Genomic DNA, 13898 nt, shown 5'->3' on the forward strand with positions numbered 1-13898 from the left:
TGATAGCCTCCCTTGCTCTAAGAGTAAAATTTTACTGTCAACAGAGGTGAGAAATGCACAAAACTGCCCAAGAGGCAGACTCAATCCCAGGCCTGCAAGTCTTGATGATAACCCAGTAGATATACTAATATATATATATATTTATATATTCACACAGATTTTTAAAAAAATGAGTGAATCTATCACAAGAGAGTACTAGCAGCCTCTAGGACAAAGAAAATGGGGAGTTAGAGAGGTAAGTGAGTAAATGCGGGCATAATCTGGTGAGTGGACAAAGACCTGTGGCCAATGAATTAGACTCTCTCTGCCCTTTTGTCAAGACGGTGGCTTTATATGATTATCCAAGTTTTCAACTGTATTCTCATTTAGGAAACTGGATCTTAATTGGACTTCTCATATATTTTGTCTTTAGGGAGAAAATGTGTCAGGCAGAATTAAGAAACTGAATCATGTAGATTTTATACTAAGATAAATTTGTGATCACTCTAGTTGTATTTATAAGTTTTGTGAGTTAAGTTAATGTGAGTCTGCATCCGAGAGACAGATCATCCTATGTGTGTTGACAAATAAGGCCTCACCCTCTTCAAGATTAAGGACCAGATGCTGTACCATGGGAAAGTCATTAAGCTGATCTCATCCTGCAAAGCATTTTGGGAGGAGAACAAGCTGGTTGACCACAGAGGACCCTTTCTCCTCTATAGTAATCTGGACTTTGGGTTGTTTATTTTTTTAAAAGTCATTAATTATCTCTGTATTAGACGCTCTGGGACCTTGTGTGGATAACTTAAAACAGGAGGAACATCTCTTGATTCAATAAAAAAAGCTTCATCGAAAAGTTTCTGTTATGACTACAGTATCTACAGTTTTGTAAGATCCAGTATTCACCCCTGCCTGCTCCCGTAGACATGAATTTTCAGAACTTGCCAGCTTCCTGGACAACACTCACCTGGAACTGGGACTTAGTTCCCACCTTGTTCTTTGCCACAGCTGAGCATTAGCCCTGCCTTCTCCTACACTCAGGCTAGAGTAGATCCACAGATACTCCTTTTCCAGGAGGGGAGGCCAGATAATATTTTAAGCATACTGTCAACTATTACCCCATGACTGTTGTTATGTGGAACCCCATGACTGTTGTTATGTGGAAAAAAAAAATTAAGATTTATTTATTTATTTTAGAGAAAGAGAGCATGAGCGGGGGTGGGGGAGAGAAGCAGACCCCCCCTGTTGAGCATGGAGCCCAACACGGAGCTCCATCCCACAAAAAGGTTGTGAACTGAGCTGAAATCAAGAGGGACATTCGACCAACTGAGCCACCCAGGCATCCCATTATGTGAAAAAAATTTAAAAGTAATCATTTCCCTTAGTTAATGATTGTATCCGTTAATTCATCCATTTGTTCAATCAGTGTTCTTTGAACAAGTGTTATATGCAGGCTCACCAGTCATTTCCCTTTCCTGCTCTGTTCTGGAGAAATAAATAAGCCACATATTATAAATTACATGCAAGATATTCACACATTCCTTATGGGAACACTGGGGCATTAGGGACTTTGTGGAGCAGGTGGTATTGAGGCAGATCTTGAAGGACAGAATATGCTTTTACTGGCAGAGACTGCAAGGACTCAGGAAAAGTTAACTGGAATAAGGGTGAAGAGGAAAGAATGCTGTTTTGAAATCTGAATTCCCTTCTATCCCAATTATACACGTGACTTTGGAAAAGTCAGTTTATCTTTTTAAAACTTCCATTTTCCTCATGTGCAAAATGGGATAAAAATACTCACCTTCTCAGGGTTGTGGGGATTATGTGAAATAATATATGTTAAGATTTCCTGTAAACTCTAAGTGTTATGTAATGGTGGGATTTTGTTCACACACAGCTAACAAAAGGAGAACGCAGAGGAGTCATACAGTGAGTTGGAGAAATTACAAGCGTTTTGGCCGTGAATTTTGTGTAGGTATGTATGCCCTTTCTCATTTGAGTGAGATAAGTGACTTATCCTTTTTGTTTTTCAGTTACTCAGCTGAAAAATGGGAATGCTATTTTCCACTGTGATGACTAAAATTAGAGTATATTATAAAATGCAATGAGCATTTGGTAGTGAAGAGCTTATGTAAATAATCTCAACTGAGAACACGGTTCAGCAAAGAAATCTCATTCTGAAGAGGTATCTTTAATGTGCTACTATTCTGCTTTTATTGGGAAAATAGGAAATGTTTGACAAAGCTCTTGAAATGGTGGAAGACTAAGTAAATTCATTAAAATTTGATCTATATTAGGTGATTGTCTCTTTTTAAAAATTAATTGGGCGTTGGTTTTTAAAAATTACGATATTCTAGTACTTGATTTTGGTTAATTACCATCAGAGCCATTTGGGAGCTTGGGCATTAATTTCATTTTAATAAACAGCATCAGCCTAATGTGGGAATAACTTTTATTTCAAAACTGAATTCCTAATGCAAATGCCTGAAAGAAGCCTCCATAAAACCCAACAGCATACACGAGAGTTATGTCTTCATAATGTAAACATAGCCTAAAATTGCAATAAAGATATAAAAACAAGAATTTTGGAACAGTCATTTATAAATGATTGCATAATTCCTGTAAACTTCATCCCTTTGTTTTCCAAACCCTGCCTTTAAACTGCTTAATCTGTTTCTCTGACAGTTGGGGGTGTCATGTGACACCTACAGAAGAAGTATTTTCTTCAATATTGCTATTATGAGCAACATCTTAGTATATAAAAAATGCCATGAGCAATGCTAATTTGAATGGCTTCTGAGCCAACATCAGCATTGCTGACACCATGGTGTTATGTATATCAAACCTAATCACTCTCGTAATATGATGCCTCAGTAAATCTGTGAATATTAACATACAGTCGCATCAACGTAGCACTGCCTCATGCTGCAGTATATTGGCACAGAAACACTCTGGTATAGGAGCAGAGCAGTTCAAGCATAAATACATAGGATGTATTTGTAATGTATTTATGATTTGTAAAGTGGCTGTTTATCAATTAAAGCTCCGCTGATATGATGGCACTCTTTTCCAGTCTTACCTATCCTAAAGCACTTTGTAAGTGCTATTTCAAAATCAGATATGTCCATTTTGAGACAGGTGATTTATCTTCTTTATGACATGATATGTTTATTTTAGAAAATATTATCAATCCAATTTCAAATTTATGAAACAAATGGACTAGTTGGTAATTATTTCCTTTCTAGAATGATTACTTACCTGCAGAAGGAAATACCTGTAGGACTCAAGCTTCCTTTGGAGTCATATATGAAATAAGACTGATGCATGTGTGTTCAGAAACATAAAGACATTTACACCAGCAATCTTCCAACCAGTGTGGTGTCAGTAAATGGCATGTAGTATACCCACCTAGAATTCCTACATACCTGAAATAATTCATCTTTCTTGTTTTGCTCAAGCTGCCAATGGTTAAAAAGACACACATGTACTAGTATAGAAATAGATGATCTCAATAACACAAAAGGTGAGTAAGTCACAACTGTGGTGCAGGCAAAGGATTTGCTAACAGAATTCTGGTCCTTGGATCAAAAGGGCAACCAAATAAAAACCAACTGAGCACATGTTTCTCTAGCCAACCTTCTTAAAGAGTCAAATGAGATAGAGTCCACAAAATGTATTTTGGGAAAAAAGTTATCTTTTAAGGCAGTTTTCTTTTGTGTTTTATGATTGCCAGCTTTTCCTAAGTCAGTATCACTTTGATGGTAAAACATGGGTAGTTCAGGATTTTTTGTCTGTTTTTGGGATAACCAGAGTGTTACTTTTATCATTGAAGGTTTGGTCATGAGTAATTTTTGGAGCAAAGTCTTGAAATGAAATTAACTTGAGCTTTACAGACTTATTTCAAAACCACAGGATACAATGCGTTATTAGGCTGTTCTTCTGAACAGAATGTACGGTGCAGTAAGCAGAAAGGATTCTCCTAAGGTTCAGTGTGGGTTATGTGGGCAAAAAGGTAGCAGGGAGACCAGGGAGCTTCTTTCCCTTCTTCTAGTGGGAAGGGCTGCATTTAAACTCAGCTTTCCATGGGACGAGTGGCTTCTTTACTCTGCCAGCATCCTATAGGCCATGAGGTTTCCAGGTGTTGGATAGCTGGCTTTCTCAGACAGCTTCTGTAAACGGCTGCCATACAAATCCTAACTCCTGATACAAAGCAATGATGCATTCCCTCTCTGACAAGGCTACTTTCTCATTCTTAACCTACAAGAGGGGAGATACCTCTCCATAAGAGAGCAATTCCACATTGTAACATGGGTTGAATTAAAGAATGTGCCTTAATACTGGGCACAACAATTAGCAGCCCTGAAGGAATTCTTCTGGCATGCCATGATGCATTTGGTTAAGTCCCTAGGTGGTGCTATTTATAAAACACTTGCATAAGGATTCACAGATTCCCAGAACATTCAATTGTGCTATAAAAGATACAACCACCACCATATTATATTGGTTGCTGTTTAAGCAACTTTGGTGATTAAATACTGGGGAAAAAACACACTTTACTATAGCAACCTATAATTAGATAACCTTATATTCAGGCCAGTAGTAAGGAACTCTCAAATGGAGACAAAGACCAGGGATGGAGAGGGCTCTCTCATAGGCCCAGCAAGCCCCCTGCAGTCACAAACCACATATGATTCCACTTTTACTAGCCAGCAGAACCAGGGACAGATTAAAGGGGAGAAGAAGACATTTATAAAGACTGGCAACTGAAAAGATTGGCTCAACAGTGCATAAGAACCCTTTAGCACTCAGTGTGGTGCTTTTTATCATCATGGCAAAGGAAGGATTTCAGATTCTGGTCATTTGTCATTTTAAGAGCATGCTCTGGGGCAGAATTTTTTTCTAAAGTACATGCATGATTCCCACTGACATTCTTTTGCAATATGTTCCCTCCAGTTGGGAAATTCTTCTGAAGTAATGGCCAGTATAATCCAGTTATAGAGAAGTAAAAACTACTGTACGATGTACCCATTAATATGCCAATGCGTGTTTGTTTTATTTGCAACTTAGAATTCAGGGACTTTAAGAGCTGACTCCTTTTCTCTGAAGGTCATTGCTGCCACTCTTACTGCTTGAATAATTACATTAATGATGACTCATCTCCTTTATGTGATGATTGTGAAGTTGGAGCAAGCCAGGAGACACACAGTTCAAAGATCTGTTGATTTCAACAGTATGCAAATAACTTTATATACAATGGACTCTCTATATATTGTACTTTTTCCCTCCCTACTCCATGTTTTTCTATTTATAAAGGAAAATGTAAAATAATGGGAAGAGTGAATATTGAATCAAATTTGACCATTATAAAATTAAATCGCTCAAAGTAGAGAATAAAGATGAAAATGTTTGAGGCTTTTTCTTATATATTAGGCGAAATCGTACAAATAGAGGGAATTCTGCCTGATTGAAAGGGTATGAGTTATATTGGAGGATTTACAATCATCTCCTGAAACTGCTTTGTAGACATTTAACATAGTTCAGACTAAAGCATCCACATTTATCTCTTATTGACAATAAATGCTAAATGGTCCAAAGTCCAAATTGGTCTTTGTCACAACCCAAATTCACTGAAATATTTAATTACCAAAGCTTAATTTTGTGTTGGTGGGAGAAAGAAGAGGAAGATGAAACTCTTCAGAACAAAAATCCATCTGTTACTAATAATAGCCTTTGTATTTAAAAAGCAATTGGTGATAACATGACTTTTCCTTCTTTGTCCTATTTTTATATTTCAGTTCTTTGGGAAGAAGGTCATTTTAAAAATTGACAGACTATCAAAAAAGGATACAGTGAAAGTTAACATTGCATGGACTTTGTCAGGAAATAAAGGGAATATGTAATTTGTTTGATGTAGGGCCTCCAAATCTTGAGCACATCCTGTGTGTCAAATGGGAATGAATGAATTTTGGTGATATTTAGTTTTGTAGTAACGATGACTAGAACTTATTACTGCATAAACCACATTTGAAAAAAAAAGTCTCTTTGAGACAATATTACTTTGGCTGTTATTCAAATGAGCAGGAACAAATGAGGCATTTATACAGTTTTTTTATTCTTACTCAAATCAAGCTAAATCTCATTAAGAAATGAAAAAAAAATGAATCCACCAAAGAGAGCTTTTTCAATTAAAAATAACTTAGATGAGAGATAATCTATTTTACAAAAGAATATGTTCTATTTGCACTTATTTATTGTATAAAACAAAAATCAATTTTCTGTTAAGGGTCCTTCATTCATAAGTGAAACAGGTTAGATCTAATTAATGGAAACATTTTTTTCTGCCAAGAAGTTCTATCATAAAACAAGGAAGTAGACTAGTGAAACCTAAGTCCATATGATTTTAAAAAATGACTCCTCTTTTTATGATGCTCATTCCATGTATGGGTTTTTAAAAAATATATAACACAGGGTGCACCTGAGTGGCTCATCAGTTAAGCATCCTGGGATCCAGCCCTGCAAGGGGCTCCCTGCTCTGCCGGAAATCTGTTTCTCCCTCCCCCCTGCTCTTGCGCTCTCTCTCTGTCTCTCTCTCTTTCTCTCTCCCTCTCAAATAAATAAAATCTTTAAAAAATATAAAAAAAATATAACTGCAACTTAGCTGCCAATTGTCTACACAACAATTAGAAAAATGTTAATATGCTACTTTAAATCAAATACAGGGATAGAGTGACTCAGTACATTAAATCAAGTACAGGAAGCTGAGCAAGTGCAGAACTAAGCTCACCTTTGCCCAATTACCTGTAACCTCTTGGAGTCACATTGGTCCTTACGGCAGAATCCTTGGGTCTGTGAGAAGGGTTCCTTTACTTTCCATCTCCAGGTGCCGCTGCTTAGAAAATGATTAATATCTTTTTCCAAGAAGAATATCTTAATTTTATTAGATCATGTTGGCCCCTTTGTTGAAATAAATTAATGTATATGTGTAGGTTTATTTTGGGACTCTATACTCTTGTCTATGGATCTACATGCTTACCTTTAAGCTAATACCATAATCTTGATTTCTGTAGCGTTAAGGGAAATCCAGTAAGTTATCTCACCGTTCTTTTCCAAAGTTGTCTTGCTTATTCTAGGTCTTTGCACTTCTATATAAATTTTAGAATCAACTAGTCAGTGTCTGCAAAAAAGGATGTTTGGATTGTATTAGGGATTGTGCTGAATCTATAGATCAATTAGAGAGAATGGACATTCTAGCAATATTGAGTTGACTAATTCATGAATGTTATTTCTCTTACCTAGTTCAGAGCCTTTTTATTTTCTCTCAGCAATGTTTTGAAGTTTTCACTGTAGAGGTTTTAAATGAATTTCATTAAACTGATCCCAAATATTTCACGTTTTTGATGATTTAGTTTTTTAAATTTTAAGTTCCAGAGGTTTATTGCTGATCTACAGGATACAATTTGTTTTTTATATTGACCTTTTATACTGCATGCTTTCTAAAATTGTGTTAATGCAGTATTTTTAAATATGTTTTAAAAATAATTTTCCATATGGATAATTAAGTTGTCTACAAATATAACTTTTTTTTAGCCTCTTGTTTTTCAGTATATATGCCTTCTTTGAAAAGATGGCATATACAGGTTGCCTTATCACCTAGCTAGGACCTTCAATACAGTAAAAGTGATCCTGTTAGCCTTTGTTCCTAATCTAAGGGAAAACGTTTAGTCTTCCACCATTATTATGATGTTAGTTGATGGGTTTTTGGAGGATGATCTTTATTAGGTGAGAAAATTTGTTTCTATTTTTAGGTTTGGAGGCTTATTAACAGTGGGTTTTGGATTTTGTCAAATACTTTCTCTGTAACTTTTAGAATGATCGTACGATATATATTCTTTATTCCTTAAGTGAGTGTGGCAGTTGATATTGATTGATTTTTTAATGTGAAACTAACCTTGCATTCCTTGTCATTTTCTTTTATCTTCATATCATCCTTCACATATATCACTGAATTTCATTTTTCTAATATTTTTGAAGATTTTTCTGTCTATGTCATGAATGATATTGGGAGTAGTTTTCTTTTCTTGTAATATCTCTCTGGCTTTGGTATCAAGATTATGCTGGCTTCACAGAATGAGTTAGGATTTTTTTTTCTCTGCCTCTCTTTTTATTTATTTATTTTTATTTTTATTTATTTATTTATTTTTATTAATATATAACGTATTATTTGTTTCAGGGGTACGGGTCTGTGATTCATCAGTCTTAACACAGTTCACAGCCCTCACCATAGTACATACCCTCCCCAGTGTCCATCACCCAGCCACCCCATCCCTGCCACCCCCCTCCACTCCAGCAACCCTCAGTTTGTTTCCTGAGATTAAGAGTCTCTTATGGTTTGTCTCCCTCTCTGGTTTCGTCTTGTTTCATTTTTCCCTCCCTTCCCCTACGATCCTCTGCCTTGTTTGTCAAATTCCACTTACCAGTGAGATCATATGATAATTGTCTTTCTCTGGTTGACTTATTTCGCTTAGCGTAATACCTTCTAGTTCCATCCACGTCGTTGCAAATAGCAAGATTTCATTTTTTTTTTTTTTTTTGATGACTGCCTCTCTTTTTAAACAAAAATTTGGATTAATTAGTATTATTTTTTTCCTTAACTGTTTGATTAAATTTACCAGTGGAACCAACTTGGTCTGAAGTTTTACTTGGGGAAAGATTTGTTTTATTACAAATTTCATTTGTAAAAAATTTTTAAAAATAATTATAGGGTTATTCAGATTCACTCTTTTTTCTTATTTCAATTTTGGTAAATTGTGTCTTTCAAGTAATTTTCTATTCAATCTAAATGATCAAACGTGGGGCGCCTGGGTGGCTCAGATGGTTAAGCGTCTGCCTTCAGCTCAGGTCATGATCTCAGGGTCCTGGAATCGAGTCCCGCATCGGGCTCCCTGCTAGGCGGGGACCCTGCTTCTCCCTCTGCCTCTTCCTCTCTCTCTCTCTCTCTCTGACTCTCATGAATAAATAAATAAAACATTTAAAAAAAAATAAAAAATAAATGATCAAACTTATTGTTATAAAATTGTTCATAATATTCACTTAGCTGTTTAATGCCTATAATATCTAAAGTGATATCCTTGTTTTTATTCTTGATATTGATACTTCTTGTTTCTTTTTTCCTTATTAACGTTGTAAAAGGTTTATCAATTTTATTACTATTTGCTAAAAGCTAACTTTTTACTTATTACATATTCTTTTTTGGTTTGTTTTCTACTTATTTGAGTTCTGTTCTTTACGTCTTTCCTCTTATTTAATTAATTTCAATTTGCTTATTTTTCTAGCTTTTTAAATGTGAACTATTAGATTATTTTACATCTTCCTTTTCTAATAGAGGCATTTAAAACTATGAATTTCCTTCTAAATGCTTCTTCAGTTGACATATAATGTTTTCATTTTTCTTCAATTTGAAATTTTCTTTAAAATCTCTTGTGATTTCTGTTTTGATTTAAATGTTATTTAGAAGCATACTAATTAAGTTCCAAATAAATTGGGGGTAGTTTTCTATATATTTCATTGTTTTGATTTTAATGGTCAGGGAACAGACAAGTTATATTTTGAATTCTTTTGAGACTAATTTTATCGCCCAGTTGGGTCTTGCTGTTTATCCAGACTGATACCTCCAACCTCTTAATTGGAGTGTTTAGTCAATTTACTCTTAATGTGGTTGGGCTTATGTCTATCATTTTGCCATTTCTTCTCCATTTGTTCCTTTTGTTTTTTTCCCTCCCTTTATTCCCTTCCTACCTTCTTTGAGGTTAATTCAATACTTTTTTAGTATTAAATTTTATTGTATCTATTCCTATTCTTTTTTCACTATACGTCTTTAGTTTTGTTGTTGTTTTTGTCTCTCTAGGCCTAACAATGTGCAGCTTAACTTACCAAAGTCTGTGTAAAGTTAACATTGCATGACTTCCTATTTCCCACTTTTTACTTCATCCCTGATACTTCCTACTTCCCACTTGATAAATATAATAAACTTATAACAGTACAATTCCATTTACCCATCACTCCATTTCTCTACTATTATCTTCACATTGTTTTTTTCAGCAAATGTTATAAACACCACCTTACAATGTTATTTTTGCCTCAGAGTCAGTTGCCTTTTAAGGAATTTATGACAAGAAAAAAAAGTACTATTTTATATTTACCCCTATCTCCTCCATTTCCAGTGCTCTGTGTTCCTCCCAATAGATCTGAGTTTCCACCTGCCATTATTTTCCTGCATTCTAAAGAACATCCTTTTACATTTCTTGTAGTGAAGTCCTGCTGGTAATGAATTCCATCAGATTTAATTTATTTGGACATGTCTTTATTTCATTCTTGTTTCTGAAACATATTTCCACTGGATACATAATTTTGGGGTGACAATTTTTTTTTTCTTTTAGCACTTCAAATATTTTCTTCTGTCTTCTAGTTTCCATTATTTCTCATGAGTAATCAGGTATAATTTGTGTCATTATCAGCTGTCAGTTCATTGTTTTCCCCCTGCAAGTAATGTGCCTCTTTTCTCCATTTTTCAAAAGTTTCTCCTTATATTTGCTTTTTAGTAGTTCAGCCCTGATGTACTTAGATATTTTCTTTGTATTTACCCTATATGGCATTTTCTGAGCTTATAGGTTTATAAGTCAATGTTTTTCATCAAAATTGAGAAAAATTTGGCCACTATTTCCTTAAATACTTCTTTGCTACATTCACAATGTCTTCTACTTCTAGGACATTCATGTTAAGACAATTTTCCTGTCATCTAACAGGTCACTATTGCTCTCTTCAGTTTTCTTCAATTTTCTTGCTATTCTTCAGATTGGGTAATTTCTATTGACCTATCATCAAATTTACTGAGTTCTTCTTCAATGATCTCCAATCTGCTGAAAGTCCTTTCAGTGATTTTCTTTTCTAAGTTCACTTACTTTCCAGTTTTAGAATTTCCATTCAGTCCTTTTATTATTTTATGTTTCCATTTTTTTGCTAAGGATACTTTTCAGCTTGCTCATAAATACCATATTTAAATTTTTTCCCTTATCTTTCCTTTGGCTTCTACAGTAGTTCCTCTAACAACTTCATTTGCTAAAGATGACATTAAGCCTATCACAGGGCTGGTTTCTGTTGTCTACTTTTTTGCATGACTATGGATCACATTTTCTTATTTCTTTGCATATCTTATAATTTATTCTGCATTCCAGACAATTTAGATAATACATTGTAGAGAATATGGATTCTGTTATCTTCTAAGTGTCTTGACTTTTGTTCTAGTAAAAAAAAATAATCATTCATGAAATACCTTTAGCTTGTGTAAGCATGGCTTCCACTTGCTCAATACAGATCAAGCAAAAGCATAAGGTGTTTGCCAAGACACTCAAACTTGTCAAAATTAAAATTCCTCCAAATTATATGTTCCCTGAGGCTCTTGGCAGGGCTTGGCTCTTGGTTTCTTTGGACAGGTCTAGAGTAGTTCATACTAAAACTTAAAATGTCTTAACTGGATCCCTGTGATACTTCCAGTATTTAAAAGTTATGGTGACTATCATAACATAATAAAATAAAATTAAAAAACAAACAAACAAACTTCAAGACTCAGCCAGAAGCACTCAGCTAAGCCACACCCAGACCCCTGACACACAGACACCATGAAATAATAAAAGTTCATTGTTTAAAAAAAAAAAAAGTTCTTTTCTCTCTGCTTGGAGCAGACTCCCACTTCCAGCCCTGTTCAACCTCTAATGTTGAGCTCTAAATGCTACCTAGCTGTTTTCTGGTAAGTCTGATAAAGTTTGCCTTGCACATGTACAGCTCATCCCTTAATGAAGACTTGCCTTGATCCCCCAGAATTCTGCCTGTTCCCTGCACAGCTCTTCCTGTCTGATGGCCAGGCCCTTGGGTTCCAGCTACTTCAGCTACCCTAAACCCTGATGTCTACCTTCTCAGTTCAATAGGACCTCCATATTCTCTCTGAATTCCAGCTCACTGTGCCAAGTTCAGGAAATATCTCCAGGCTGAAAACTGGGGTGATCATGGGACTCATCTCATGAGCTTTCCCTTCACTCAAGGTTTGTAGTATTGCACTCCCTGTTATCTAATGCCTAAAAGTAGTGGCCTCATACATTTTGTCCAGTAAATGGACAAATTATTTTTGACAGAAGGGAGTAATTAGTATTAGTTACTTCATCATATCTGGAAGCAAAAGTCCCCTTTACTTAGATTGCAGTATTTTTGCACAAGTCTCCAAGGATATATTTTAAAATCCTGTTTTCCTTGCTCTATTAACTATTCTTTTTTTTTTCTTTCTTTCTCTTTCTTTCTTTCTTTCTTTCTTTCTTTCTTTCTTTCTTTCTTTCTTTCTTTCTGTTATGTTAATCACCATACATTACATAATTAGTTTTTGATGTAGTGTTTCCATGGAGCCCTACATCATGGAATTCTATTAACTGTTCTTAACTCAGGTCAAGTTATTCTCTTTCTTGAATGTGTTTTCCACTGTTATGGCATTGAAATACATGGTGATTCTTGATTGCATGTTTTTATCAGTCAAGGTCACAATAGGAAACCTGTAACAGTTGAAATAGGACAATCAGAGGAGAGTTAATGACACAAAGGTGTGGGCATAGCGGAACGTCAGGAATTTTTAGTTTTAAGTAGAATAAGTCAGTCTCTATAATGGTACTTGTAAGATATTTAAACCTGGAAATTGTGGGTGCCTAGGTTTTCTGCCATGCACAGTGAGGAAGAAGAATCATTAAACCAGCATTCATAAATGTGGGGAGAGGGAGAGGAAAATAGACAAGGAGAGAGAGAGAAATTCCTTATTGTGGTCAGTGATCTGACTAACTGTTCCAGCATCTGTATATTTCAGTGGTGTGTTGGTTAAGTGCCATTGCTGGAGTTGACCAACAAACACTCCTGATATTCCTTGAGTTAGTTTAACCTGGTTCTATCACTTTCCACAACAAGAGTCCTAATACTGGCAATAAAGGAATAAAGGGTTGAGAGAAATGAAGACTGATTTAAGAGAATTTATTCAATATGAATATGAAAACCTAAATCTTGTTAGTTTTTTTTTTTTAAGGAATTTAGACCCTGGTACCTGCTGTTTTGCTTAAGATACAAAGATTAAGTGTACTTCTTACTTTTTTTTTCTTTCCCATATCCATCAAAAGGGAAATGTTATCTGAAAGTTTGTATAATATAGGCCCCACCTTTTTGTTTTTGTTTACTTCAAATGTCTCAGATTTTAGTTAATCAACTAAATAGGAATGGAATGTATCATTAAGTGTGCTCGTTCATCAACTAAGATTTCATCAATATTTCATATCCCATGCACTGTGGTCCAGAGCTGTGCTTGATTAAAATCTTAAACACTCCACATACTTTAAATGCTTATCCTGAGAACGATTTCACTCATAATCTTAGGCAAAATGTCTATGGTCTTAGCTCTTAAAAGAATACTAGTTTTATTACTGCTTATGGAACAAAGAGTTAAGGTGGTTAATGATTGCTGAATGTATCACTACTAAGGAACAAAGCACTTGCAATTTCCTGTTCAGGAGTTGAAGGTGGCTCATTATTACATACCTATCTTCATACAGAATAATTAGAACTTAGGATAGAAGCTGTCACATAAACTATTTACCTACTTGCACAAAATTTTAAAAAGAATTATGTTTGCAAACATAAGCAAGGCATAGCATATTCATTTAATACTTATTAATTGGCTATGTTTAAGTAAAAACTTACACAAGTTTAAGCCATGAATGTAATGTTCCCTTCTTTTTAAATTTTTATTTATACTGTTTATATGAACAGGATATGGTAATGAGATGAGGGGATGCATTAAACAAGACAGAGCCAGATTTTATAGCTTGGTTAAGGAAGGA

Source organism: Phoca vitulina, unplaced genomic scaffold (genome assembly GCF_004348235.1).
Source record: "Phoca vitulina isolate PV1807 unplaced genomic scaffold, GSC_HSeal_1.0 scaffold8, whole genome shotgun sequence".
Classification (NCBI taxonomy): domain Eukaryota; kingdom Metazoa; phylum Chordata; class Mammalia; order Carnivora; family Phocidae; genus Phoca; species Phoca vitulina.